The 26,343-nt window shown below is 56.6% G+C and overlaps 1 protein-coding gene across 1 annotated transcript in view; it reads right to left on the bottom strand.

Annotated features, from left to right (window-relative positions):
* The window catches only part of PRDM16 (PR/SET domain 16), a 253,864-nt gene that overhangs the window by 219,886 nt on the left and 7,635 nt on the right, over positions 1–26,343 (bottom strand).

The raw sequence follows: 26,343 nt of genomic DNA on the forward strand, positions 1-26,343 counted from the left end.
ATGCACCTGGGGGAGGAGTGTCCCAAGGCCTGGCCTCCAGGGCACGTCTGACTTCAGCCACCCCTCGCTGCCAAGAGTAGAAGAGACCCCAGCTTATGGGTAGAAGGTGGCAGAGGCACCTGCCAGCGTGGATAAGGGGAGGAAGCATCTTCTGCTAATTGGAACAAAGAAAGAAAAAGCCAGAAGGAAGGCAGAGAACATCCCTTTCTAAGGAAGGGCCTTGAGATCAGGTGTAACCATTCGAAACTTGGCGAAGAGACGGGCCCCATCTATACCCACCTGTGCGGGCACATCTGTGTGCATGTGTGCGCACGTGTGCATTGGAGTGGGTGGGTGTGCCCAAGTGTGTCGTGGCCTGTTCCTGCACACCGAGGTGGCCCTGGCTGCCCCCTGGGGATAACTGGGGTCTCTGGGGAAGCTGGGGCTGCTGGCCAGCACCTAATGGGTTACTGCACTCCCCCCTTCTCTGATAAAGCATTTGACAGCCATGCCTAATAATTCTTTCTGCTGAGTTTTTTTCTTGATGTCTTTATGTGAATATGAAGCCTGAATGAAAGGCTTTGGGAGACCCCCATGAGAGAGGAAAAGCATGAACCAGAGAGGAAGAAAGAGCGCTGTGCTCCCTACCGAGAGCCAGGCACCTCCCCTGGCCGTCACGCCAGGCTGCAGAGGCCCTTTGTAAGTACAGGCGACTCTTCTTCACTTGGCCACGACAAAAGTGTTTTGTGGCGAGGGATGGGGTGGGGCGGCAGTGAGGGGCTCGCCCCGGGGCCTGCAGATGTTGGATGAGGGGTGATTTATTACTCCGGTGTCCTCCTGCATTTGGCTACCTTCCCAGACCCCAACATTGGCGACAGAGGAGGGAGGGCCGGCAAGAGGGGGAAGAGGTCGGTGGCAGCGGGCCAAGGGGGCACCCCAAAACCTTCCGTGGGGAGCAGAGTGGGGAGTGAGCGAGGTAGCATGCAGGTGGCGTCCCGAATACTTCTAGGCAGAAGAGCGCGCATCCCAGCCAGCCCGAAATGAAATGCGCAAGGCCTCAAGGAAAACCGGGCTGAGTTTCTCAAGAGCTTTCCCGTGTTGAAAAAAAAAAAGATCTACCAGGATGCACTGCACGGGGACCTGGTCCCGGGAAGAGCAGGGCCACGGGTGGAAATGCCGCTTCTGGAGAGCGTGCACTCAGCCGCCGTGGCTGGGAGAACCTTTCACCCTCGCCCTAGACTTAGGCCAGCGCGCTCAGCATGGCTGCCAAGCTCCGCAGAGGCCAGTTTATACTCCCAGGCACTCTTGAGATCCACTTTCATCTGGAATGAGGAGCAGAAAGGAGCGGTTTTCCTCTTGGGTTCTGACCTGGCCCGAACCAGAGAAGTCATAAATCCAACCAGGAGGGCTGTTCCCATGAGATCCCTGCTCCCATTCCAGACCAAATAAGCCGGGAAGAGCTGGGGGGCAGCCCAGCAGCTGCTGCAGCGTCTTCTGAACTGACAGCCTCCAGGCCGCCATGCGCCCACTGCTGTGGCTGCCCCATCCCCAGCGGTAACCCAGGCTAAGGAGCTGGCTGCCAGCCGCCCAGGAAGGGATTCTGGGTCGCTTCCAGGGAAAAGAAATCACTGCTGATCAACTCATACGCGGGCGAAAGCCTGCTTCCCAGTGAAAGGTGTGTGAGGAGAAGGCCACGCGGGGCTTTTTATCCTGTTTGGGAATGAGCTTTGGTCACAGGACCCTGAAGAAAACACCACACAGAAAGCGTGCTTCTATCCACACAGTGGGTGCTGTTTCCCCTGCTGCCCTGCAACATTTGGACAGGGAACAGTGCTAGGCTACGAGTTAATTCACAGAGGACCTGCCGCCATCCCAGTGGGGGGCTTTGGGCTGTCAGAGACAATGGTGGCCCAGGGAGGGACCAGTAGCCTGGGAGGCTGAGGAAGACGGAGGTGAGGACAGTGGGCACCTGATCTCTATGGCGGCCACGGATGACTGGCCACAGGAACCTGTCCCCTCCAGTTCCGTGCTGATGGTCACAGCCACAGACCCGCCCTCTGCACTATCAAGAATGGTTTCAGCATCTCCAGCCTCAGGCATGGGCCTAGACCCTCTGATTTCATGAGGTCAACCACAGCCTCCAGACAGTGTGGCTCCTGACTCCTGCCCCAGGTTTGGGGAGACTCTGTGATTTCCAGCTCCGGCCTGCTGGGATGCCCACCTATGCCTTCTATGGCAGGTCATTGAGTGTGCCCGGCTGTGATGTGACAACTAGGCCTGGTTCAGCAGGGGACAGCCATCAGGGCCTCTTCAGAGGCCAGCCTCTTCAGTGGCCACCAACCCACCAGACCTGGGTGGGGATATGTCTGGGTGTGTCTCCCCAGGCAGGCCGTCTTGGGGAAGGCCCCTGGATTCTCCTTCCCTGGTGGGTTTGGGGGGCTGCAGGAGCACGCATGCTCTGTGGGACTCCTCTCTGCAGAGGCTCCTCTGGCTTCCCAGCCCCGTGGCATGGATGTCACTGGAGTGACAGCACTGTGACAACCACTGTACTTTCTGCGGTCTGGACACTCCTTGGACATGGCTGGTTCAGCATCTCGGGGGCCTGGACACTGCCTCGTCAGCACAAATCTCTCCCCAGTTCCTTGCTGGGATATGTGGAAACATTTTTCCCATGGAAAGAGAGTGTGGCCTTTGTCAGGGGGCCACGGCCGGCCCGAATTACAGTAAAGATTAATCCCAAACAAGAGACAAGAGACAGAGACAAAGAGCATCATACACTTGGGGTTTCAATGGATGTTTTCATAAATGTATGAATAATTTAAATTATCATTGCCGAGTATTTATTCGAGTGTTTCAGGGGGAAAAATGCCTCCTCTTTTTTCTCCCTCAATTCTTTTCATTTTTGCCTCATCTCTTTTATGTGCTGCATAGGCTGTTTTCTTGCCATCTGAATCGGCCCCGGGAACAATGGGATGTATGAGGCTGAGGGGCCGGGGAAGAATGCGCCCCTTGTTGCCGACGCCGCGCCTTGACATTGATTAATGAGGGTGCGGACACGGGCAGAATTTGTGAGAGCTGAGGGGAAACCAGAGGACGTGGGGGCACCCGAGGAGGAGGGCAGGGGCTGGCAGGGGAAGGCCACTGCTGTCCCTCCACGCCCAGTGGGAAAGGGCCGAAGGAGGGATGGCCTGGAGCCACGGTGCAGAGGAGCGCTGACTCGACAGGTCCCCGGAGGACAGGGCCCCAGGTGGGGGTCCGGGTTGGTCTGCTCGGTGGAGGGAGGGCAGGGCTGCAGCCAGGTTGCTGGGGCTCTAGGCAGGCCCCCACCTTTCTTCCCCTCCTACTCGTTTCCACCCCACACAAACCACTCTCTCCCGCCTCCACCCATGACCCTCCTGGAGGCCCTGTTCTCCTGGACCCCAGTAGGCCTTGCCTGTCCCCGGGGCCCATGACCCTCCTGGAGGCCCTGTTCTCCTGGATGTCATGGCCTTGCCTGTCCCCGGGACCCGTGACCCTCCTGGAGGCCTTGTTCTCCTGGACCCCGTGGGCCTTGCCTGTCCCCGGGGCCTGGCTGCACTTCCATGACGTGGATCTTTCTTCCTGACATGGTCCCAGTGGCACCTGTGGATCAGCCACATAGAAGTCGGGTTCCGTTCTGCTCTGTGCCATCTGATCCTATTTACTGAATGACAGATTCATTAACAGGAGGAATGGACTTCTTGGGGATGTCCTTTTGGTTCTGACAGAATCCTCAACCCAGGCTATCCAGGAGGCCCAAACACTGACATCAGGGCCGTGGCAGCGGATCGGAAGCAGAATCGCGGGAGGCCGCAGCACCGACATCAAGGGCCCTGTGGGCAGCGATGGGGAAGCAAGAATCTGGGAGGCCCAGCACTGACACAGGCCGCGTGCAGCGACGGGTGGAAGCAGACGGGATGGTGGCCCAGCAACTGACATCAGCCCGCGGCCAGCGACGGGAAAGGCAGACGGGATGGTGCCCAGCACTGACATCAGGCCCGCGGCAGCGACGGGGAAGCAGACGGGATGGAGGCCCAGCACTGACATCAGGCCGCGCGGCATGATGGGGAAGTAAAAGAACGGGATGGTGCCCCAGCACTGATATCAGGCCCCCGGCAGCCGATGGGGAAGCAGAATCTGGGAGCCCAGCACTGAACATCAGGCCCCCGCGGCGCGTGGGGAAGCAGACGGGATGTGGCCCAGCACTGACATCAGGCCCGCGGCAGCGATGGCGAAGGCAGACGGGATGGAGCCGCAAGCACTGACATCAGGCCCCGCGGCCAGCCGATGGGGAAGCAGACGGGATGGTGCCCAGCACTGACATCAGGCCCACGGCAGCGATGGGGAAGCAGACGGGATGGTGCCTTTGATGACGCTTCGATATAGTCCCATTGGCTGAAAAAACACCTTGGTCAGCTGACCACACGGTCTCCATACACAGGCCCCCACCGTCAGGTCTGCTGCATTGACCTCATAGATCAGCAGCCCTGAAAGGAAGGTTTGCGGGACGATGCCCAGGATATCGCACCGGGGTCTGAGGCCCTGCCCAGCCAAATGGTCTGTGTTCACCACAGAAGCATCCTGGGGCCACAGCTCCAACGGTCAAGGTCAAACTCATTGTAACCATCTCCCCCTGTGCTGGTATCTCTTGTTTGATGTGGAATATGTTAGCACAGGGCCAGGCACCCAACAGGAGCTCAACACGCTATTCAGAATAAGAAGAATCTGTCTCTGGATGATACTAATTCAGCTGAAGCCATTCTTGCCCCTGCAAGATGCTACCTATTGTGGTCACTGCAACCTCCACCTCCTGAACTCAAGCATTTCTCCTGCCTCAGCCTCCCAAGTAGCTGGGATTATAGGTGTGTACCACCATGCCCAGCTAGTTTCTGTATTTTTAGTAGAAATGGGGTTTTGCCATGTTGGCCAGGCTGGTCTTGAACTCCTGACCTCAGGTGATCTGCCCGCCTCGGCCTCCCAAAGTGATGGGATGACAGATGTGAGCCACTGCGCCTGGCCAAGGGCTTGGAGGTCTGAGGCCTGTGAGTCTGACGGTGCTATTGGTTGGACATCAGCTCTTAAAAGCCACCATCGCCCTGGGTCACCTAGCAGCATTTGAACTGAGAAAGGCATTATTTTTGTGTAGAAAGAGAGAGGTAGGGTTGGAAATTGCCCAGTGTGTCAGACCCTCCTCAGATCTAGAAGTTTCTGGTTTATGTCCAATAGGAGAATGGAATGAAAAGACGCCTGTCTGAAAAGGAAAGCCATTTTCCCTGTTAACTATTTTCTCCTCTTTCCTAGTAAACTTTTTGCAGGGAAACACACTTTTTGCTGGCCAAGTGGAGCCTCCCGGGCAGTGCTGCATCCTGCAGACAAGGGGCGGGGGCCGTGGTGGGAGAAGGACGGCAGATTACAGCTGAGGCGGACCCAGTGGCCACACGAGACTCGGACATGTGTCTGGGCGCAGCTTGCCTGGCCGTTCTGCTTGCTGCAGTGGCCACACCCTGTCACCCGCGTGCTTCTGAGTTAATGTACCAGGTAGAGTGACCTTGATAATGATCTGGAATTGCAGGATTAATGGGGGGTGGCAAGGCCTCCTGGGAAGGCACTGGCTTGGCCTCGGGAGTCCTTGGTCTACAGCCCTGGCTGACCTTGTTTGTAGGTGACCTGGGGTGGACATGGTGTCCCGGAAGCCCTGCTTCCTCGCCTGGGGAGAGCAGAACCTCCTGGGCCAGGCAGAGTCTCCCGGAATCCTGGGGAAACGTTGGGTTAGAACAGGAGGAGCTTGGAGCATCTCATGGAAACAAGTGCCACCTCCCTCCAGAATGCCGCACTTGCTCCTGTTCCTCGGAGAAAGAGTGAGTTCCAGGTGTCTGTGCCCCCAGGGAGGCGACAAAGGACTCTCCAGTGAACCAAACGGGCACAACCAAACCCAGGGCAGCACCCGCACAGCTGGGGTGACTGCCTGGCCAGTGACAAGCCTGAGTGGAAAATTACAGTCGTCTCAATTTTATAATTAATGACAACGGCAGAGCCGAGACGCCCAGGACCCGCCATCCCGCCCCCACACCCCTCTCCCCAGCAAAATAGTTAGGGGGATTTGTGTCAGCAAATTAAGCAGAAATGGTTGTCTCTATGACTTGATGGACGTGCCATGTTTAATTCATAAAGATTTGGGAAGGTGGTTTCTTCTCCATATCCCTCCTCACCACGGAATGGGTGGTGTTTATTGGCTCATCTGGGGATCTCCAAATCTGTGTTTCTGTTGCTGTTGGCGGTGGCATTTCCTTTTTTGGCAGCGGAGGAGCTGCAAGCACATAGGATGGGATTTGCCGCGTCTTCCCGAGCTCAGCCTCCCGGGGAAGCGTGTGGCCGGCGGGCGAGCCGACCCTGCTTTCCTTTCTGGGTGAGGCCTGTTTCGTGGCCACGAAGGTCCCGCTGACTTCCCTGTGTCCAGCTCTGCTGCCAGGGAGGTCTTAAACGAGTACCTGGGGAGGGGTCCCCAGCAACGTGAAAAAGGAAAGGCTCGAGGCCTCTGTGCCAGGAGCAGGGAAGAGGGCCCCTCACCAGGTGGGTACTTAAAATCTGAGGCTGAGCTGGAGGGAGGGGGCAGAGCTGGGGTCAGGGAGAGAGCAGGCAGAGCCAGGCAAAGGTAGCAGTGGAAAGGCAGGTGCTGGTGGGAGCCAAGATGATAGGCCCTCCCTATCTCAGTTTATGTGAAGCCCGTCCACAGTGGCAGAGAGGACCGCAGTGAGGGGGCCAGGAGGATGAGCGGGGGCCTCCATTCCACCTTCAAAGCCTCTGGGATGCAGGCATCCAGCCAGGACCTCTGCGAGGCACCCAGAACATGAGGATGGAGGCACGAGGCTGTGAGGAGAGAGGGGCCTTGGCCGCCTCTGTGGTCCCTACTGCAGGCCAGTGTCCGGCCAGCTCCGGGCCCGGACTCCCAGAATTCCGAGGTGCCCCCGCTCAGGCAGCCCTGCCCCCACTGCCCACTCAGGCCAGGGCCAGAGGGGTGTCAAGATCACCTGAAAAGGCAGCCCCTGAGGGTGACTGGAGCCCCGAGCCCCAGCGGGGACAAATGAGGAGCTTAACTAGCACAAGGCCGCATGAAAGGGAACGGGAGAGGAGGGACAAAGCCTCACCCATGCGCTCTTTTGGGCTTTGTGCACACTGGCCCCTTTCCCAGTACATCAGGCTCCCAGTGAATGGAGGCCCGCGCCGCGCAGTCCTTCCGCAGCCCTGATGGTTTCACGAGCCGGTGAATGGAGTGCAAATTAGCAAGGTCCCCGGGAGCCTTGTTACTGTCACTCCCAAACTGACGGCCCAAAGACGACGCGAGGATTAATCCACCCGGAGAACTCGCCCATTATCCAGGCAAGGTAGGAAGCTATTTATTGTCCCCCCTTTCATGTCTCCTCCATGTTGCCCACTGCAGCGAGCCGTTCCAGGAGAATGGAGCAGCGGTGGATACACACCCACTCCCACCCACACACTCACGCCGGGCCTGGGCCGCCAGGGGTGGATGCACACACGTGCACACGCATGCACACGTGCACACACGGACACGCACATGCTGCAAGGCCATGGGGCACTGTGTGCTGTTCTGTGCACATTTATCCTTCTCTGAGGACCCAGGCCAGCTTGTCTGTGAAGTGTCAACGTTAGGGGCTGTGCAGGGCAGGGTTAGTGAGCACAGGCCGCCAGTGCTGGCCCTCACTGCTGTGGCCAGCGGCCTGGACGACCAAGGACGAGGCCCGGGCCTTGGGAACAAAGTCCCAGCAATGAGGCAGGGACCTCACAGCAGAGGGAGCTGGACCCAACGAATCTGCTGCAGCCCCCAACGCGCCCCAAGAGACCCTGTTTTGAGTCTTTTCTTAGGAGCCCACCCACTGCTGCAACTCCAACTAGATCAAGCCCATGGCTTTTCACACTGCTGGACTAGACACCGCGAGAGACGTTCAGTCAACACTGTATATCTCAACTTTCAGGTGGACGCTGCTTCCCGGAAATGACTTTTACTTATTTTCAATCAGTCTACTTAGCAAAAGAAAATCGGCATTGACAGCGCTTAGACCAAGACAGCTTAGGGAAGATGGGCAGGGTGGCTGCTGACCGCAGGCTCTCAACAGACCCGTGTATGATGGGCGGGCAAGCACGGGTCCGGGAGCGCAGACAGACAAGCAGATGTCTAATGAAGGAGGAGACAACCAGCATTGAACAAATGAACAAGAAATAGATGCCTAGTGAGTGAATGATAAGCAAATGTATACGTGGTGTGCATAAACAGATCAATATCTAATATCCTAAATTAATAAAGTATGAACAAATAATGCCTAATGAGTGAACAAACAATATCTCATGAATGCATGGACAAATTGATATCTAATGAATGGATGAACAAATGCATATCTATGAATGGATAAACAAATAAATATCTAATCAATAAATGAATAAATACCTAATAAATGGATGAACCGACATATTCCTAATGAGTGAAATAAACAAATATCTCATGAATACATGGACAGACAGATATCCCAATGAATGGATGGAACAAATGCATGTCTATGAATGCTAAAGAAATACACATCTCATAAATGAATAATACCTAATAAATGATGAACAGACATATTCCTAATGAGTGATAACAAATATCTAATGAATGCATGGACAATTGATATCTAATGAATGATAACAAATGCATATCCATGAATGGAAAAGAAATACAATCTCATAAATGAAGACTAAAAACTATTAAATGTATGAACAGATATATGCCTAGTGGAGGTGAATAAACCCAAACGCATGAATGACATGGACAAACGATATCCAATGAAGGAATGAACAAATGCATAATCCATGAATGGAAAGAAATACCACATACCATAAATGAATGACTAAAACCTAAATTAAATGTAATGAACAATATATGCCTAGTGTGAGTGAATAAACAATATCGCATGAATGCATGGACAAACCGATATCCAAATGAAGGAATGAACAAATGCATGTCCATGAATGGAAAAGAAATACCATCTCATAAATGAATGACTAAAAACCTATTAAAATGTATGAACAGATATATGCCCTAGTGAGTGAATAAACCAATATCGCATGGAATGCATGGACAAACCGATATCTAAATGAAGGAATGGAACAAATGCATATCCATGAATGGAAAGGAAATACACATCTCATAAATGAATAAACCAGTGGATGTAGAGCTGGTGAACGGATAAACAAATGTGTATCTCGAGGCTAAGGGCAGCCCCTTCCAGCTCTGTGAACCCTGTGACATACATTCAACCACAGGTTTTCTTGAATTCTGATCCCCTCAACTTAGAACAGGTGCCTGTTCTTTAGAGCATGTCTTGGAAATACTTTATCAGCCTTTGCATGTGGCTTGAGTAAGTGGACTCAAGACGTTGAAAGTCACACCCGTGCACACACACACGCGTGCACGCACACTCTTCCATGATGCCCACAGGCTCCGGGCAGGGCTGTCTGCAGCTGTGGTTCCAGCGGGGAGCCTGGGTTCTGAGCCTGCGCAGCTCCTTCCTGAATCTGAGGGGGGCAAGCCTTCCAGGGCCTTGGTTTCCCCATGGATCCCAGGGAGCATGTTCCCATCCCCACGCTCAGAGCTGGATCAGGAGTGATGCCTCGATCTGCCTTCATGTTGAATCATGGTGCAAGGATCCTGCAAAGCTTCAGGAGCCAGAGGAGAGCCCATCTGCCTGTGAGTGCAGGTTGGCTGCCCTAAAAGCCCATAGCAACACGAGGCAGCTGCAGGAACACATCGGCACATAAAGAGCTGGTTTCTGGTGCTGCAGTTATCCAATATTTATTGGATAGATTTCTGTTCTAGACATCCATACCTGGGTTATGGTGTGGATGTCAGTTAATAATAAGATGATAATAGTAGTCACAGATTTTCTGTAGTTGAGAAAGAAAATTGGCTTTAATGTGACAAATACCTTCCTGCAAATGTCTCTAGAAAATGCTACGATATTTTCCATGCTAAATAAGAGTTCTGAGAAAGGGCTAACACGGGTGCACCTTTTGGAAGTCCCCGTTAACCTTAGATCAGGAGGCAAATGACTGTCACTACTTTTCTAGCATACCCGTCTTAGATCCCCGTGTTCTGCCAGTTTGGAAAACGCGGGACACAGTCCTGGCTGTAGTGCTCAGGAGACTACAAGACACGCTCCTGGCCCAAAACTCAGGGAAGGGAATCTGTGGGGGGTGGGAGGGCCGTGACAACTCAAACCTCTCCAGAAGCAGGACGTGGCATTTGTGGCCAATCGGTCTCGACAAAGGATCCCAAAGTGAGGCTCCAGGACATTCCACTGAGGCGCTCCGCTTCCACGCACAACCGCAGGGAGCTTCCTTTGGAAATGTGCACAAGCAGAACCACGGCCTCCCAGCGAGGCCTACTCCACATGCAGGCCAGTCCTCCTGCCTCCCTGGCTGTCCCTGGGGATGCAGGCATGCATGTGACCTTCACAGGCCTCCCCAGGAAGAAAGGAGCACAGGCTGGCTGCAGTCTGTCCCAGGTGACTCGGGGCAGGTGTGCCGGTCGGGACCGGCCACGTCAGAGTTGCGTGCCCCGATGTCAAACGTGCGGCACTGTGTGCCCTTAGTTATTGCTCATCATGACTGTGCTTAGTAAATCCCACTCTGAGATTTAGTTCCTGTCCTTCTCTTCTCGTTCCTTTCCTAGTCAGTCATGGGCCTTTACCAGATAAATGATTAATTTTTTTCTTGCCCCTGGAACCAAAACATTCCCATATTTTTGACTAGGATATTCAAAGCCGCCTGCTGTCCACCCTGCCCCAGGTTTAGGTTGGTTCAGAGCATTCCCTTCTGAGCTCCTTCTGAATTCCCACTGCTCTTTCTTCCTAAATAACCTTAAGAGTTAAGTCCCAGCCACTCGCGAAGAAGCAGGTGGTTGCTGCGTGACGGACGGAACAAGTCACTCCCTTGATGTGGGGGAGGGGACACCCGTTGGGAAAAGCCAGGTTTCTTCTGTTCCCAAGACTTTCCACCCACTCGTGGGGGTCTGGAGGGGCCTCTGGACAGGCACTCCGGGAGCAAGAGGAGATGGCTTCAGGGAGCAGAGATGGTTCCAAAGGCAAACCCTACAAAGGAGATGGTCGCCCACACCTTTGACCAGTGGCTCTCCATTAGGGCAACTCTGCTGCCCAGGCAGACACCTGGTGATATCTGGAGACATTTGCTTTTCTTTTCTTTTCTTTTTTTGAGACGGAGTCTCACTCTGTCACCAGGCTGGAGGGCAGTGGCGCGATCTCGGCTCACTGCAACCTCTGCCTACCGGGTTCAAGAGATTCTTCTGCCTCAGCTTCCCGAGTAGCTGGGATTACAGGCGCCCACCACCACATCCAGCTAACTTTTGTATTTTTAGTAGAGACAAGGTTTCACCCTGTTGGTCAGGCTGATCTCGAACTCCTAACCTTGTGATCCACCCTCCTTGGCCTCCCAAAGTGCTGGGATTACAGGCGTGAGCCACCGCGCCCGGCCTCTGGAGACACTCAATCGTCGTCACCACTCGGGGTGGCCTCGGGCACGCTAAACATCCCACAGTGCAGGGCCGGAGAATCACTGCCCACATGTGAACAGAGCCGGGGGGAAACTGCTTTAAACAAAGGTCGGAACAAAAGATTCTGGGAAGAAGAGGTGCCCTTGTCAGGGAGGCTCCATCTGGAGCCCCGTGAGGCTCCGAGTGCGGCTGCTCTGGCTGGTTACGGGGCTCTCGGGCTGTAGACGGAGCTGCCATGTGGGTGCAGAGGTGCCGGGGCAGGTGCTGGCTTGGGCTTTCCCACGCAGAGACCCCCATCATCCCTAGAATGGCCCAGGGAGGCCAGGACTCTCAGATGAGCAAACCAAGGCACAGGGCGGTGCAGTGATTCTTCGGGAGGCCACGCGGACAGGCGGCAGAGTTAGCGTCCACGCTTGGGTTTCTCAGCCACTGTGCCAGCAGCTTCTTTATGAAGACCCAGGCGTTTGCTCCAAGGGTCAGGGACTTCCCGCCTTCTCCTCTGGTTCCTGAGATTTTTGACAGCCTTGGTGAGAGACAGCAACTCTATTTCACACTCAAAACCCTGGAGACGGCCTTGGAGTCAGATGAGTGCAATTATCAGGGTAATTCTGACTCTAGAGAGGGGGATGGAAGAGGAGAATCCTGCCTCATTCTGAGAGGCGGAACTCCTTTCCTCAGCTCCCGGGAGACCACAGCCAGCACGTGGCCAAGGCCAGCATCCCCAGCACACAGGGACCGTTACCTTCACAGAACGCCTGTTTGAGGAGCACTGGTGGATGAGCGAATGCCAAGTGCCAGTGTCTCAGGTGACAGGTGTGCACAGGGCAAGAAGAAACCAACAAGAGGCCAGAGAACTGGGCAAAGGGACCTCCGGCTGCTGCCGCCACGTGGGCAGCTCCAAAGGGCATCGTCTCCCACGTCATGCCTGCCCGGTGACTTAATCACAAACTTGCCTGCTTCCCCTTTAAAACCGTCCGTGGAAACACTCTGGCCTCTGGGGGAAGCAAAACTTCACTTCTCTGCCATAAACAAATGCCAACGTTCCCGAGGTCATAAAACTTGCCCTTAGCGAGGAACCCGGCTGGGCCGAAGCATCCGGAAGTATGCGCCATGGTGAGCTCGGCAGTGGCATTAACCAAATGACCTTGCATTTTGTAGCTGTGAATTTCTTTCCAAGTCATAAAAAGAGGATCAATGGTGCTGGGCTAGGACGTGTTCTGGGTAGCTCTTTCGGAGATGGCAAAGGGCGGGGCTGGTGGGTTGGCACCGTGAGAAGGCGTCCCCCAAAGGTCCCTGCACCAGGACACCATCCTTTCCTGGCTGAACCACAGCTGTGTCTCCTCTGCTCTGCATCCCATGGGCCTTTTCCACCTTCCTGGAAGCAGGTCCATGCGGGGACATGCAGGCAGCATTGCTGTCCTCTATGTCACCTCTCGGACAGGTCCTCTGGGTCGCCGTCTGCCCACCCTGCTTCCTGGGCTGACCACCCCTCCTCCTCTCATCCCTTTCTACTCCACCCAGCTGCACAGGTCCCAGATGTCAAGCTGTGTCTCCCTCTGCAGAAAACTCGAATTCTTGACCAGCCTTGAGCCAGCTGGTGCCTTGTGACCTTGTCTGGCCCATTTCATGGGATGGCTTGCTCTTTGCCATGCCAGCCTCGCTCTGCCCCTCCTGCTCAGATGCCACATCTGGGAAGCTGCTGATCCAGGCATGGGTTCCAAAGCCTCAGACCCAGCTCACCCTAGGCCACGGGTTCCCTACAGGTCCTCTGTGGAGGGGCCGGTGGGGGGGTGTGCACAGGAGCGTGGAAAGGCATGCATGCATGTCCGGGGGGGTGAGCAGACTCAGGAAGGCACTTTCTGAGGATGTGCGAAGGCGTGTGCATCTACCCGGCATCGGGACCTCACCCCTACACTCCAATCACTTCCTGTCTTGATCGGGACCTCACCCCTACACTCCAATCACTTCCTGTCTCGGAGCTGCCTGGAGGGCACGCCTTCTGACCTAGACACGCCCTCAGGACCCCCAGTCCCCCGAGAGGAACTCCATGTTGCACAAACAGCAAATACACGTGGGCTTACTTATCCCCAAGGGCATGGGTCCAGGCCCACTGGTGGTCTGTCTGGGAAAGGGCCCGGTGTGGTGGTTCACAGGGAGGATCTCCAGAGGCGTGACCTGGCCCAGGTCAGCGTGGGCCACTGGCTCAGTTTGGGGTGTTGGTTCTCCCAGAGTAGGTTCGCCCCATCTCTGTGGCCTCCGATGAGGGGCCTTGCGGAGAAAATGGGAGCACCAGTACTAGTGGAGGCACCTCTGTTGTGAGCACCGGGAAAGGGGAACGCAGGTGTGGGGCTGTTAGCCCCGGTCCTGGTCACACACAGCTGGGAGGGCAGAGCCGGGCCACGCTGCTGTTTTCTGCCAAGCCCCTAAGTCAGGGCAGGGGGCTGGGGGCTCCTTCGGTGTTCAGACCCCTGGGAGAGGGTTCATTGTGTGGGATTCGGAGATTCAGGTGGTTCCATCCAGTCCATGCTGCTGCACCGGCTTCAGGGTTGGGAGGTGGGTGAAGGGGCAGGGGACGAAACTGGAACGTCAGATCAGCGGCTCCGTGGGCAATTACTGAGGCCTGGCTAGGAAGCCGGTTCCAGCCTTGCCCCTGGAGTGTCCAGCCCCCAGCTCCACACATACCACGTCCCCTTTACCTCCACCGAGCCCGCCCTCATAACCTGATTCCACTTCCTTCTCAATCCTTATTTTCTTTAAAAAATGGATTAGGAAAATCTCATCTGGAAAATTAATTAATGTACGAATTCAACAAATATTTACTGAGCACAGCACTTTGTTAAGTATTTATTTTCCTATGTAACCTGCTGTGCCCCGCCCCACACCTCTGCTTTTCTGGCCTTTTGGGTTTCTGGCTGGTCCATTTCTGTATTTCATGGGTTTCTCTCCTCCTTCCAACAACATTCTTTTCTAATTCAGCCATTAGGATACATTTCTTTCCTATGCAACTGGCCACACAGGCCCATCTTACATCTCGGCCCTTTCCGGATGTCAGTGGAGGGACCTGACGGCTGCTGAGGGGCAGTCTCTCCGGCGGGTGCTCTGGTGAACTTGGGGCCGAGGGAGCTCAGAAGGCGCCTTGGGGGCTCGGGTGGGTGCCCTGTGACTGCACCGTTCCCACTGCCCGTCAGGGGATTATTTCCAGTGCCCCCTTACCCTTCTGCCCCGGCCCCGGCTCTAGGTAAGAACATACTCTGAGAGCAGCCCCGCCCCCAGCAAACAAAAGTGAACTTGCCCACCCTCCCCGGGAAGGGGACCGGAGCCTTTCACCGGCAGTGAATGGGGCCCTCATTTAGGCCGCATTATACCCGGGCCTGCGTTTCCCCTTCCCTTCTTTACCCCATTCAGGGGACTTCTGACTTCAACTAATTCGATAACAATCCCGCGGGGCCTTCCCAGCTCCTGGTTCGGAGCACATTGTCCCGGCGAGGGCCCCCCCCCAACGGGGGTCCCACTCTCCAATTAGCCAACCGCTGGGCTCCTATCCCCTCCACTCCTTTCCTGCCTGCCCGCCCATTTTTTAACCATTTCGTTTTTGAATTGCACTCCCAAGGGCCTTCAAGGGCGAGCGACCCACAGCCACAGCTCCACAAACCCGGGGCCGGTCAGGGCGAGCGACCCACAGCCGCAGGTCCACAAAACCGGGACGGATTAGGGCGAGCGTCCCACAGCCGCAGGTTCACGAACCCAGGGCCAGCTGGGCCGAAGGCAGAATACAAGATCACGCGTCTACTTAAATGCCAAGTCAGGCCATAGCCTGGCTTCTGAAAGCCTGCACCGTCCTCAAAGAAGACTTTTAAAATTACAAATAAAGAAGCAGCCGAGCTGTCAGCATTCCCAAAACCTCACCCACATGCTGGTTCGGAAACGGAGCCACAGGCTCCCTGGGACAGGGGCAGGGCTAGAAGGAATTTGGAGACTTCTCTGGTGGCCGCTACTCTTCCAGGAGGGTGTGTGTGTCTGGGACGGTAAGGTTCCCTCTCCAGGAACCGTAGGGATTAGTGTGGGATTCCTTCCTGTGCTTTGCAATGTTCACATGACATCATTTTACCTCCAAACCAACTTTTTTCTGTCTGAAAGTTGTAGGAGCCCTCCGGGGAGCAGGCGGGATCCACAGTCACCCCAATTTCCACTGCCCTTCCCCCACACAGATGTTTCATCTGTGGAAGTCACCACCCACACACACCACAGGGGCACGGGTATCTGTGAGCGGCCAAGTCTGCTCTGATGTTTATTTCACTAACATTATCTCCAAATGGAAAATACTGGAATTGGCTAAAAATGCCAGCCTTAAAAAGGCATCTTACTGTTAAGACGTGGGTTGGCCCCACCATTCATATGTCACTGGCCCTGAGTTCTAATCACTTCTGGGCCTACACGCTTCCCTTCCTAATCCCAGTGCAGTCTCCTTCAAGGGGGTCTGTCTGGGAGGTCTCAGATGCCAGCGTTTGCTGCAGGGACATAGGGATCAGGTGTGCACTGGGGCACCACGTTCTGTCACCTGCTATACCTGGAAATGCCCAGGCCCAGATAGTTGACATCTAAGGGGTCTATGTAAATTGTGCCCCCCTGAATTCACCTGCTGAAGCCTTCATCTCCAGGACCTGAGAACACGGCCTGAGTTGGAAACGGGGTCTTGGCAGATGTGACGAGTTAACACAGGTAGGGTGGTCCGAATCCAGCATGACTAATATCTTTACCAAAAGGGAATGTGTGGACACAGACACATGCAGGAAGGAGGCCACATAAAGATAAAGCCAGAGACCTTGAGGGAGCTGTGTCTGCAAGCCAAAGCATGGGGAAGATTAGCAGCACACCCTGGCCCCCGGGGAGAGAAATGGACGGACCCTGCCCCAGAGGATTCTGCAGGAGCGAGGCCGACACCTCCACCAGGGGCTTCTGGCCTCCGGACCTGCCATCTCATGGGCAGGCCATGCGCATGTGGCACCTTGCGGCAGCACCCCTATGGCCATAATATGGGCTCATAAGCACCTGCCTCTCGGTCACAGCAGTGTGCCAGGCACTTCTCACTCTTTGTTCACCTAAGCTAGTCTATTGGAACACAAACATAGAATGAGAACTCAACGGTTGTGTGGGTGGCAAGGTACCTTTCTCAGACTGCCTCATCATTCACTAAATCCACCTGTGGCATGGGACGCAACCGTCTCGAGGATGACCGCCAAAGCCCCGGCCCCCACCACCCACGGCTTAACTTCTTTGAGAAAATCAGCAAAGCAACAGACGACGAGGTTCTCAGAGAGTGGCTTTCCCACTCAGCCCGGGGCGGGGGAGCGGATGGCGTGCAACTACCCTGCTTTATCTTGGTGACCCCACGTGACAGCAAATTCATCAGGGATGAAGAATGCCAGTCTGGGAGAACACAGCTTCCAGGCTGGGGGCGAGGGTACGACCAGTGGAAAATTATCCACTTTTCTTCAGATTCCGTCAAAGAAAATTCCTTCCGTGCACCAACAGCCCCGTTCTTCATCTCTGCACCTCTTGGCTATCAGAGTACTCAGACCACAGGGTGGAATTGGGTGGGGCCAGCAAGATGCTCCTCTTAGTTCCTCATTTAGCAGGTGGGAAAACTGAGGCCCAGAGGCCACGACAGCTTGCTCAAGGTCTCAGCAGCATCTGTAAGCCTGAGTCTGAGCCATCCTCCTCTTTCTGTGGTGCCAGGGCCCCAGCCCTGTGATGCAGGCATCTCAAAAACCTGCATATTGCTTTTCGAAAACCTCACAAAGCAACTGAGGTTGAAAAGGAGGAAGCAGGAGTGTGCAGAAGGCACACACTGTCCCTCACCTTTAGACGGTACACACTCTCCTCACCTGCAGACCTTAAAGGGACATGGGCAGTGCAGCCAGAGAGCAAAAATGCAAAAGCCCACTTAGGCTCAAGCAGGTGTCTGCTCTTCTAGGATTCTGAAGTCATCTGTGACCAAGGGAACTGAGCCCTGACCCACCTCTGCCTCTCGGTGAAGCCCAGTGCACAGGGGCCCTGCAGGGCAGCCAAGTTCTCCCAGCCTCCCCCAGGATCCCCCAGCATGAAGGATGCACCTGCTCCCTGAAGATGGGGGAAGCGGGAGGCCCTCCAGTCTGCAGCTGACACCTGATGTCCTGGTCACAGCTGCTCCATCAGCAGCATCGTGTGCTCTTTCTCTGGCTCAGTTTCCCCTCATGTAACACCAAGAGGATGAAAGTCTACCATAAGGTCGCGTGGGTGAAGGGGCAAGGCCAGGCTGCCCTTTGCACACCTTCAGGGGGCATCTCCAAGGACATTGGTGCATTTCCCAGATGTGCTTTCCCTCCCTGAGGCAGATGGAAAGCCCTCCTAACCCCAGAAGACAGTGGGGACCTCTCCACTGGGAGGGCATCCCCTGCCTTGTGGACGTGTGGGACTCACTATTACGTACAGGCACCTGTGAAGCGAGAACACTACAGGAGCTGGACCCCTTGCTCGAGGGCTCCACTTGGAGGTCCCACTGAGAGGCGGAGGCCTCTGAGTCAGCGCCTAAGCTCATGTGGGATCCAGGAAGCCGCGGGCTCAACAGTGGACACAGAAGAGGGTGGGAGACGCCAACCCGAGGTAGAAACAGAGGCCAGGCGGGAGAGGGCTTGTGTGGAAGCAGGGCAGACACGACCCTACTCGGCTCCAGCTGAAGAATGTGTCACCAGCATCTAAGTGGGAGGTCCTGCCCTGCAGGTGCTGGATGTGGCTGGGGTCCCCAACCTGCCAGGGGTCACTGGAGAAACATCAGAGCCGGGGCTCCCAGCCCCCAAGGCCACACTCAGAAGGAGTAAGTCCCTCAGAGGGCAGCTGCCCCGGGCGGCCCTCTCGTCCTCCCCACAGCTGACATCATTCCTGATGACTGCAGGGGCCCAGGTCTCACGAGGGAATATTGCAGTGAGCAGGAGGCTGGGCCCTGCGGTGGGAGCTCTGGTGTGGGGCCAGGATGAGGCTAGCTCCTGTGGCTTGGACTCCTAGACTTCAAGGCCACCTATCTGTGGACTGGACACCCGCCTCTGAGTGCTGAGGCTGCATCTTGTTCATCTCTGTGTGAGCTTCAAGTCAGTGCAACTGAAGTAATCCCCATGACAAAGCGAATTTTAGAGGAAAGGGAAATACATTTTTCTTCAGCCCAGCAGCTCCTATGATCCTATGAACGGAGTTTGAAGGCTTTTATAAAAATGAAGCCCAGACCCCTTTTTCCATCCCTGTCCTCCTCAAAAGAAGGCAACGTGGTCTATACTCGCAAAACGCAGGGGTCGTGACGTCCGTCTGCCACCAGGGACTTCAGTCCTTTGGGCAGCTGGCCTTCCCCGGAGTCCCCACTCCAGCTAAGGGGTGACCCTGGACTCAGCTTTCAGCTTTCCACCTTCTCCTCCCCTTCCTTCCCCTCCTCTTCCTCCTCCTCCTCTCCCTGCTTCCTCCTTCCTGCTCCTCTTCCTCTTCTCTTCCTCCTCCTCCTCTCCCTGCTTCCTCCTTCCTGCTCCTCTTCCTCCTCTCTTCATCCTCTGCCCCTGGTTTGGCTCTTGTTCTCGTCTTCTCCCGTGGTCAGGTCTGAAGCTCTGTGCTGAGTCCACAGGCAGCACCATCAGGGTGGAGGCCAGGGTCAGGTGCAGGAGACACTCGCCCTGTGACTCCCCAGCCCTGTCCACTCAGTGGAAGGTAGGACAAGCACCACTCTCTGCATTTCCAGGAGGGCCACGGGTGTCGGGGATACTTGAGTTGTTCTTCAGATCCCACGCAGGACTTCCAAGCTGTTTAAAAATCCACCTTAAGCCTAAAGGAGGGCCCTGGCTAAGGGCCTCAGTGGAGCCCGTGGTTTTCTGCGGGTGTGCAGGCTCCAGCCCACGTCCATCGCAGCCGCGGCCGGCCGGCCAGTCCCCCAGGCCCCTCTCCCCAGGCCCTTGACTCAGTGGCTGTGAGGAGAGCCTCTGCCCCTCAGGTCCTGGGCAGTCATCACGGGGATTGTTCCCTCTACTGGAAAGGCAGGTGAGCCTCAGCCTCTGTGGTGGGATACCATGAAGAAGGTCCCATGTTTGACTTCCAGTCTGATATCTCAGTGCTCACCCGTGTGCAGCAGGGGTAAGTGAGGTCCCTTCCCCAGCAAGACCCTGGGATGCCTGGAGCCTCTGCATTCCCCTGGTCAGGGGAGGGAGACGGAACACAAGGACATCCCTATCCCGGGATCACCGCACAGCTGTTCTGGAGCCCTCGAGGGGCAGGGTCACCTCTGAGAGCTCAGACTTAAGACAGGGTCCACCGTGGTCTCTCCAGGAAGACAGCATGGTGCACATGTCCACGTGGGTAGGCGCCAAAGGCCAGCAGAGGGGCTCGAGTGCAGCTAGGGCTCCTGGCCGAGCAAGACTTGCACTTCTCAGCCCCCAGCGATTCTTCATGCACTAGAGAGGCTCATCAGAGGCCCGCCCCATGGGACGAGGATGCTTCAAGGGGGCCCGGCAGCTTCTGTGCAAACCTAGCTCCAGGAGCCAGGACAATTGGAACCTCCTGGAAATGGGACTTTGGCTGACCCAGGAGCCTGAGCAGCCTCTCCTCCCTTCTTGTTCCTGCCTAGAGACCCTTGTTGCTGGGGTGGGCAGGAAGGGGAGGACCGAGCTGGCCAGCCTCTGCAGGTGGAACACGTGAGCTGTTACCAAGAAGCTCAGCGGAGCCCCACTGGCAAGGGGCTCTGGGGGCCTGGCCATTTCATGTTGCTTATGTTCACGTATTTCCAGCCTGGCTTGTTGTTTTCACACTAGGTTTTATTTTTGTGCCCCTGCCCCAGGCCCTGAGACCCCCCATGCTCTTTGGGGGACACCTGGCTGTGGCTCCCCACCCACAGGCAAGCTGCTCGGCAGCACCCCACGGCCGTTGGCAACTTCTGTCCCGGCGGATCCAGAGGTGCCTGTTGAAACTGCAGAGCAACCAAGCATCCTAATCCCCCTCCGCCTCCACCCCGCACAGCACTCTCTCCAGCCTCCGCTGAGTGCCAGGGCTGAAACGAAGGCTGATAAATTAGTCTAGAGGGAAACAAGGCCGCTTCTACTTGTAAAAGGTCATTTCGACTTTGTTCTGGGTGAGGGTTTATCTCAGCTGTTGCCGCGACAGACAATGCCTGGGGCCTAAATGGCAGAAATCTTAGCTCTGCTCGTGAAATTACAGTGCTGATAAGCCGGAATGGACTTTAGAGAGATCTAAATGGGAACGGAGTGGACGTAGGTATTTTTGAACATGATTGAACAGAGACGACACAATGGGATGTACAATTAAACTGGGCATTAGCCCAGAAGGAAGGAACTCTGCCGACTCTGCCGAAAGCCAGACAAAGGGGGTTCCCGCAGCCTGCGTGCAGCTGGTAATCCCTGCCCCAGCCCGTGGCAAGAGGCGCAGCCGGGACTGGGGGACCAGAGTGGGCGCACGACAGCTCCTGGGTGGCTGCTGCTGGAGGCTGGTGCCATTCTTCATGCGGCAGGGGAGAGTGGGGCCCACTCACCAAGCCAGCTCCCTGGAAAGCACGGCGGTGCTGCCCACGCATCCCAGGAGGCCATGGCCCAGTGCCACGCCAAGCACTCCAGGTGGGCCCGGAGCTGCAAAAGCAAGAAGAGACCACGCTCCCCTGCACAGCAGACACGCTCGTGGCATCCTGGCAGCTGAGTGAGAATAGCCACTTTGAGGCCATTCTACTTACATATGTTCTACACGACAGGAAAGACCCAGCCAGGCGCGTGCAGAACGAACCCTCCAGGCAGGCAAGGGTGCCGTCTTGCAGCCATTCTCCAAAGGGCCTTCTCAGGCACTCAGATAAACTCCTCACCCCAGAGAGACGCTACCCTGGGTTGACCAGGACCCTCAAGGCGGGTGCCTAATCACAGCAACCCAACCACACTGCAGCTTGGGGGTCCAGAGAACGCATGGAGTGCCCCGGCCCTGTCCCGAGCAGAGTCTCCCCGCGTGCAGGAGGCAGCAGAGACAGGCGGCCCGCAGCGGGGGGTCCTCAGGTCGCTGCCTCTCAGCGGGTCCGTGAGCAGTTGCGTCCCCCTCATCTCTGACTGAGGCCAAGGTGGCCCGTACCACCCTGAGAACACATTCCTACCCCAGCTGATGACCTGGCCCTTGAGAATTCCTGCCACAGGAGAAGCTCTGACCAGCAGCCAGGCCTGGCGGGAGGGCAGTGGGACCTGCTGCTGCCTCCTGAGGAGTGTGAGGTTCACGCGCACGTCCTCTGACCCTTGTCCCTGACCCGGGGAGACCTCTGTGGCCTGGAACACGTGGGACCTGCGTCTGACCCAGGGGAGGGAGGGCCACCCAGGACCTGGCCCACAGGCCTCAGGGGGCCTCCCCAGGGAGCCACCAGGTCACAGCCACCCACCCTCAGGAGGGGTTGCCCTCCCCACCCATTCTGTTCCCTGCGAAGCCTGCTGCTGGGAAATTACTCGAAATTAAAAGATCTCAAGCACAAATGACCTGTACCGTAGATTCTTCAGTCTTAGTGGGTCCAGTTGCTTTCTGCCACCCTCAGAGGCCACCACCTGGTAGCACAAAGCTAACCCCAGAACAGCGTTGCAGGGACCGCACTGTGGGTGCAGGTACCAGAGGCGAATGAGCTGCTTCTCAGGCCTGTGCCAGCCCTGCCTGGCTCCTCCAGGATGCCAAGGCTGTAGGATCACCCAAGGGACAATCGGACTGAGTGCCTACAATGGGCTGGGGCCTCTCTGATGGCTGGGGGCGCACAGGAGGGAGGGGTCTGTCCTGCTCACAGCTGATATCCAGGAGCTGCAGGGGCAGAAAGGGCCCACCTGGGGTCGGGACTCTGGGCTCTTGTCCTGGGTCCACCCAGCCCGTGGTCCCACATGACTCCCTCCCTGGAGCCCAGTTCATAACTGCACTGGGAGGGGGAGGAGACAGTGATGCCCCAAGTGGGACTCAGGTACGACAAGGAGCCCCTCCTATCCCAGCCAACACCCCATGCCTGGGGGGCGCGTGGTTGGTCAGCCTCGGGCCACCCTGTGTAGCTGTGGCCGGGACAGCAGCCATGACGATGAACCAGTGGTGGGAAGCCCACCCCCAGCCTCAGCTACTGCCTAGAGCCCCTGGGCAACAGTGGGGTCCCCCAGTGGCCCCCGGTGCCCTCCTCTTCGCAGCCCCAGCTTCTGCTCCTTCCACCTGCCCTGCTGAGGCCTGTGGTCAGGAAAGGCTCTGCTGCTACCCGTCAGCCGCTGCACCTTCAGGAACAGCCTCTCTGGGCTCCCATGGGTACGAGAGGAAGGAAGTTCAGGGTGGGCCCCTTTCCCAGGGCCTCCTCCTGGGCTGGAATCCTCCAAGTGCCCCCACAATGATTGCTTCTTAGAATGCAGATTCCTGGGACCTACCGCAGGAACTCTAAGCCAGGAGGTAGAGAATGGGGCTGGAATTGGGTGGGGGTCTCACAGGCTGACCATCTGGGTCAGGAACCCATGGGGTTCCTGGCTGAACCCATCTCTGGTGCCACGAGCACCCTGGGGCCACTGAAGAACCCCAGCTTCAGGAAGAGGTATCGGGTGGTGAGCCTCACTCCCTGCCAGGTGCTCCCAGCATTCTCAGGCCCTACAAGGGCCCATGGGGCTGGGTTTGGGACCTGCTTTCAAAGAAGAGGACAGCAGCTCCTAAGTAAAAGTGGGGCTGAGGTCATGTTTATGACACAGAATTTCCCCGAGCCTAGAGAAGGCCATCGACTGTCCTGAAGTCAAGTTCCAGGGCCTGGCTGGGTCAGGGACCTGCAGAGGACAGAGCCATGTTCAGGCAGAAGCACGAGGCGCTGGGCCTAGGCAATCGGTCTGCAAGGCACAGAGTTGAGACTGCCCACCTACATGCTGTTAGTGCGGGCGGGAACCGGGTCTGGGCCCACCTCCCGCCCCTGCTGGAGCTCACCTGTACCTCTCCCATCTGGCAGGAGCCTGGCTACCCCCAGTGAGCTCCTGCTGGGGTCACTGAGCGGGACCCCAACCACCTCGGGGTCCCTGCATGGACAAACCTGGGGGCCGGGAGCTATTCCTTCCTTCTCAGCCCCGGGTTCCCCTGTCAGAGCCAGGGTGGCCATGTCCTAATCACAGTACAGCTGGGAGGGTCCCAGTGTAGACAGAGCCTCACAGAGACCGGGGCGCACAGCAGGTGCCCGCCAGGCTGACACAGAGGCCACATGCCTCTGTCATACTCCCTTCATGTCCACTCCTTATTTTCATGTCCACTCCTCCCTAAGGAAGGAAGGGAGGAGGGAAAAGGGCAGGAGGCTCTGGAGCACCCTGTTCTCACAGGGAGCCTTGGGGAGCCCGGAGGGAGGCTGGGCCACGCCCCCACGCAGAAGCCCTTCTCCCTCCTGCTTCTGGCAACCCTGATGATGTTTTCAGGTCTCTTGGTACAAGCGGTCGGTTCCTGAGTAAGGGTGGGCTCTCGGTGTCACTGGGGCGGGGGGCGTGTGGGATGTGATTGGCAAAATGCTATTTAAGAAGTTGGTATTCACAGATGTCTCTTGAATATGAAAAGAAAATATTTATTTCCTTTTTCGCTTGTGAATCAGAATGCTCTATTTAAAGAAAGTCCCCTCTGCTGGGCTGCAGTGGAGTTATTACCCCTTAAGGAAGTAAAGGAGAGCCATCAGGGAGGTATTCTTAGTCATTCTCTCTCCTTTTTTCTAAAATTCCTTATATACCCGTGCCTCCGAGCCGGGCCGAAGATAGTGCAGGATTTCATGGCATTCTTGGGCTAAAAACGTCTAGGGCTGATGTCACGGTGCTGGGGGAAATGGGAGGTCTGTGCTGTGACTCCTGCATGGCACTGCCGGCTGCTCCTGGAGCCGAGGCCCGTGGGTTTCTCTGCATCCCTGTCCCCATGGTGGCCTCAGGCTCCGCACCATCCCACAGGGCCCCGTCTCTCTCCAAATCCCGCTGCTTTGTGCCCCGCCGAGCGGCCGGGTGCTGCTGGCTCCACGGGAATACTCCTCAGAGCATCCGCTGACTGGTGCGCTCGCGGTTTTAGACGTGCCATGTTAGGCCTCCATAGAAATATCCAGAAGCTCCTGAGTGGGGAAGCGCGGCAAAGCTTCCTGGCCTCATGCAGAACTCTCCATGCAGAATGGAGCAGAAGAGGCGCCCAGAGCCAGGCCAGGTGCCCGGGTCGAGCCCACCCAACTGTGGGGGTGGCGTGGGCAGTGGAGCATGCATCTGGGAACCTTGGAGTGAAAGGGCAGGCCAGGAACAAGTTTTGGCATCTAGATGATAAAACGCGGGACTGAGAATATCAAGCCCTGATGTGTGGCGAGCAGATGGTGGTGTGTGGCGGGGAGATGGTGGCGTGTGGCGGGGAGACGGTGGCGTGTGGCAGGAAGACGGTGGCCGGACGCTGCAGAGTCCAGCCTTGATATTATCAGACCTGCCCCAGCCTCCCTCCCTGAAACTAGAACCGGTGCTGAGGCCCCCGACACCTGCTGTGGTCTGCCCCTTCCCCTCTGTTGGAATTTAAAGGATAAGGAATAATAGGGTGATCTAAGAGCTCAACCAGTGAGCGCCGGCTGCCCCTACGGCAGGCCAGTGAGGAGGGCTCATGGTGGGACTCAGCTCCAGGGTGAAAGGGGCACGGGACAGACAGAAGGAAGCACCCTGCACCGGGAGGTACCAGTGAACACCTCTGCAGGGCCCAAGATGTGCCAGTCATCTGCTGAGTGACCAAATGCCCTCAACAATCATCCTAAATAGCCCCTCAGGGTGCACTGAGCATTGCGGAAGGCCAGACGAGTGCTTTGGGAACCCTTGTTCCTCAGCCCTCCCACCTGTCCCTTGCCCGGCAGTCTGGTGCAGGTGTGGGACAGGACATCCAGGTGGGCTCTCCACTCCTCCTTTCTAGGTCAGCTGTTCTGGGCCCAGGCTGTAAATTAGGATCTCCTGGGAGCTTCCACATGCCTGATGCCAGAGGGGTTTCCCAGGACTTTGGGTCCGACACTGGGATGCTCCTGGGCAAACAGGCAGGTTGGTCGTCCTCCCTGGCCCCAGCCCAGCATCTCCGAGGCAGGCCTGGCACCTGTATTTCCCATGCTCCCCAGGCAACACCAACATGCAGTTAGGGGAGCCCACAGCCCCCGGCCTCTGCCCTTGGGTCTCAGGCACCCAGGAAAGACTTGAGACCTTTCCTAACCACCCCCTCCCTGAGTACAGACTGACATGTGGGAGGGGCACTCACTTTCACGTTTTTCTATGCACTCAGCAGACATTGTTGGGGCGGGGCTTGCACCTCCTCCCAGGCTGAGTGGGCGCACTTCCCAGAATATGCCTGAGCCACGGGAGCTCTCTGGGTTGAGTCTTCCTTGCCTGCCATCTTGGGGTCCCCCAGAGCCGGATGGGATGGAGAGTGTGGAGGTCCATGACTGTGGACAGCTCCAGGGTGCAAAGGGAGCACCCAGCCCACTGAGCAGTGGGTGCTGGACACATGAGTTCTGCTTCTACAGAGGAGGGCTATGTCAAACACTTCTGGGTTCAAACCAGCCTCCGGTGGCTGCAGGTGCCCCTTCTTCCTGAATCCCAGAACCACGAGGCAGCCTGAGGATCTCCTAGGAATGGCTAGACCTGGCACTGGTGGGAGCTGCTGCTCCATCCCTTTGGTGGCCGAGCAGGAGCCCAAAGCCTCAGGAGGTCAACCCTGGAGGTGGGGCGGGCAGGAAGACAGCACATCCTTCCACAGCTGCAGGGAACATTGGTGAC

The sequence above is a fragment of the Rhinopithecus bieti genome, unplaced genomic scaffold (genome assembly GCF_001698545.2).
Source record: "Rhinopithecus bieti isolate Rb0 unplaced genomic scaffold, ASM169854v2 scaffold_13351, whole genome shotgun sequence".
NCBI lineage: Eukaryota > Metazoa > Chordata > Mammalia > Primates > Cercopithecidae > Rhinopithecus > Rhinopithecus bieti.